Source organism: Alligator sinensis, unplaced genomic scaffold (genome assembly GCF_000455745.1).
Source record: "Alligator sinensis unplaced genomic scaffold, ASM45574v1 scaffold205_1, whole genome shotgun sequence".
Taxonomy (NCBI): domain Eukaryota; kingdom Metazoa; phylum Chordata; order Crocodylia; family Alligatoridae; genus Alligator; species Alligator sinensis.
In genome coordinates this window covers 29,979-34,156 of record NW_005843046.1, presented here as the reverse complement: position 1 = coordinate 34,156, position 4,178 = coordinate 29,979, and positions in this window count along the sequence as shown.

The following is a 4,178-nucleotide window of genomic DNA, read 5'->3' as shown; positions in this document are numbered from 1 at the left end:
CTGTGATCAGTCAAGAGAAGCTAAAGGGCCTCCATTGCTTTGAAAGATTCAGGTGCATTATGTTTTCAAATACAAACCCACCATATGAGCATTTGAAAGATACTGATAAAAAAAGAACGGCTGTTTGGTGCATGTAGCAAGCAAAGACAGTGCTATGTCTACCTACACCAGGATCTTCTAAACAGTCTTTGGTGGACAGAGTATGTGTGGCAGTGGCAGCTGCCTCCTACCACAGGTCATCTTGTCTGAGAAGGCCCATGATTCAGATCCCGCCCACAGGGCCAAATGGCTTTGACACCCCTGATCTAATGGATATATCTAGCACTGGCTTTGCTTGCTACATGCACCAAAAACCCTTTCTTTTTTTTTATCAGTATGCTTCAAACGCTCATGTGGTGGTTTTGTATTTGAAAACATAATGCACCTGAATCTTTCAAAGCAATGAAGGCTCATTAGCTTCTCTTGACTGATCACAGCCTGGCAATTTGTCAGGCTGCCTCCCTAAGTTGTTAAAACCCATTTTCTCACCCCGTCAACCAGGTGCACTATCTTCAGTATTGATGTAAATCTATTGAGTCCCTTTGTGTTTTGTACTGTTGTATGGTGTTGCTATGCAGCATTAAGTGCCAATATTAAGCATTGCATCCAGTATTAAGAAGCAATGATCTTTAAGTATATAATATATTCACAGAGGCATAACTGGGAATTTTGGGGCCCTGGGGTGGGGTGGTTTGTGCTGAGTGTAGCGATGCTGGATGGGGGAGAACATTACCAGAGACTCAGAAGACCCCGGCGGCAGTGGTCATGTCACAATCTCCTCTCATGCTAGGGGCTGCTATTGCCCCCACTGCTGCATGGGCTCCCTGCATGCTGGCAGCAGTTCCTGCACAGGCTGTTTTTCTGGCGCCCCCTCTAAAAGGTGCTCTGCTTACCCACCCTGGGTTATGCTACTTGGTATTCATGCTCAAATCTTGTAATGACAGGCTTGATAGACAATCTAACTGACTTCTGCATGGGCTTTGAGTGACCTTATTGATCCACCCAAATATTTAACATTGCAGGATTTGGTTCTACATTTATAAATTACAGGTTGATCCTAGTTGTGGATAAGGAACTCTAATAAAAGGTAGTGTTTACACAGATGTGACTAGCACTGGTCAACTGCAGCTAGCATGAATCTAGCTCATTCAGGTACTGGCAGTAGTTGCAGTAATGCAGAACTTAGCACAGGTTAACTGCCCAAGTATTTACTCTGGTTCTCAGGTAGGTTTTGAACTCCATACAAAATACCTTGATATTGATACTGAGCTAACTGTGTAATGTGTACATTATACAGCACTACAGTAAACAGTGGAATAGGACCATAAGCAGTTTTTCTTACAAGACTTGCTTTGTACCACATAAAGAAAGAAGTCTTCCTGTCTTGAGTCTGGTATGGAAACAAATGAGGTAGAAAGGAGACAGGAATAGTATTGGGTCTGAACTGCAGATTTCTACCAAATGTTTTGAGATCGTCTGTATGCAAAGTAATTGCTTTTAACTAAAATCTTAGGTTTATTTTTTAGATGGCTTACTCAGACAGAGGGTATTAGAATCTCTTTGAAACTCATTGACTTCAATATTTGAATCAAGACTCAAGTAGCTACAACAGTGCACTTCATAGAAGTTAAGCCTTAAGTTGCAGTGATATGTTAAAGAGTTCTTTGTGTGGAAAAGAGGGTCTGGATAAGTAGTCTTTGATTTAGTTTCCCTGGGTATAAGAATAATGTGATATCTGCTAGGTGTGTAATGTGATTTCTTGTCAAATTGAGTATTTCAGAGAAAAAGTGTTTCCTGTCAGATTCACAAATAAGCTTTAGAGCATTTATGATTTCCCTGCTACTTAGCTTCCACTTGCTAGCTACTGGAATGGCATTAAAGAACACTGAAGAAAATGATGATAGAATACTTGGTCAAATTGATTTCAGATCAAGTTGCATGTATAATAGGAAGGGACAGAATGGATTTCATTACTTATGTGCTGCCTCTTAAGAACTGACTGGCATAGATTGATAACTTGCTTAAAGAACATAATTGAATGAACATATGAATCCAGTGAAACCAAAATGCTTTTATTGCCACAATATCAGGCCTCTTAGGCTCGACAATATGACATGTTAACTTGGGACTTGGAAATGTGATATGGAGTTTGGGTGAAACAATTTGGTTAACTTCATCCTGGTTCTTGGTTAACTGATGACTGCTTTCCTATCCTACACTTGATGTTCCATGCTTTACTTTCTACCCAGGTTCACAAGGTGTGTGGGCATAATTTTTAGACAATGGTGTGAGTAAGCACTAACATTTCTTGCTGTTAGTGAATGGAAGATGAGACTTGTAGGCTGAGCTTTATTGCTGTGCAAAGAGCTTGTGCACTGCTTCTGTAAAACTATTCTAAAAGCTTGTCATATACGTTTATTTCTTGAGGGGTCGTATTTTATGCAGAGTAAATGTCACACACTGAACACTTGGATTCAAAAGCTTGCATCTACCTATACAGTCTTACATTCATGAAAGAATCTTAAGTCATGAGTTAGAACATGGTGCCAGATAAACAGAAGGGGCAGAACAAGAAGTGTAACTGGATGGTGTGTGGAGGTGAGCAGAGCACCAGCCCCAGGAACTGACTTAGATAAAGTGTCAGTGCAGCCCCTTTCCCCCAGGAACCTTTGCCATGTCAGGGGCAGCCCTGCAATAGGTAGGGACCTACCCAAATCACAATTGCATGGATTTTGCAGAAATCATGAAATCAGGCTATCTCCTTGAAATCCATTTGGGGTGGGGGAAGGGGGGGGGGAAAAACTTGCTAAAAATAAAATGTGGGGAGCTGTGCAGGCCCTTCCAAAGGAAAGGTAGAGAGAAGCTGCATGCAAGCAGGTAAGATGGCTGCTGCCCCCTGCCTCTTGGCGCTGATTGGCTAAGAGGGCTGTCCTGTGGCCCCACCCCTCTCCACCAATCAGTGGGCAGGGGCAGGGCCATCAGGGCCTCTTGACCAATCAGAGGCATCGTGGGGGGGCGGGGAGGAGTGGCCATAATGAGCCATTGGAAATGGCAGCTGGCCCTGAGATTTGCCTGTGAAATCAGCCAGCCGGGTAGGCATAGCCCAATGTCCTGCATTGTATATGTGGGGACGGGAGGAGGTGAGTGAGGCATGGTGTTTTCTGCCCCCCTCCCCAACTGCCTGCAGGGGTTTTGCCATGGGTGGTGTAGCTGTGCACTCGGAAGTGTATCTGGCAAGGAGGGGAATGAATGGGACACTGGAGTGGCGCCTGGGGAACCTGTGCTGCTGGGCTGTTGCACCAGTGGGCAGTGAGCCTGTCCCTTAGCTGTAGTAACCTGAGCCCACATTCCCTGCTACTCCCCAGCTCTTCAGTGGTCACCGTAATTTCTCCTTCCCAACTCAACCTCTGCCCCAGGCACTGAAAAATCTTGCTATGTCTCTAGACTGAATTTTTTGGTGTTTTTCCCCATGCAAAGAGTTAAGTACAAGAAGTTCAAGTAAGGCATCTTAAGGGTTTAGAACAACTAGGATTTCTTTAAATCTTCATAGAATGAGGTCTGGTCTCAGTGACAATCAATTCAAATGACAGTTTCAGGGTACAGCTTTATTTCTTCCAGCCTTCTATAGCCACCCTTTACCAAATTCCCTCACAGTAAGTCAAGTACTCGTCATTTTTGGGAGAGGGTTTGCATAGTGGAAATGTGTGCTGGAGAAGCTGTGTGTGGGAATACAGACTTGCAATACATGTTTTCCAATTTCCAGTAACTGAGGAAGTGGTAAATGATGTCTCTGTGGGTAAAGAAATAAAGGGCATGTTTTGGTCAGTGGCCAGATTCTTCATTGCTTTAGTTATATGTTTTTTGTCAAGTATGTTGCATGTAGCAATCATAACTGCTTCACAACTTGATCATGTCTCTTTTTTTTTATAGCTTCCATTCTGCCACCTTTGACCAAAAGCTATAAAGGTAAAATAAACTCATACGCCTAAGCACACTTGGAAGCCATGACAAATGTAGCTATTTTATTACCAGCAACTTCAGCTACAGAAATTGGACCTTGAAGCTTCAAAGCAGCTGTTCTGTTATTAAGAAAGTCCTGCTGAACATTAGCTCCTTGCCTCACTGCTTTCCCCCTGCCT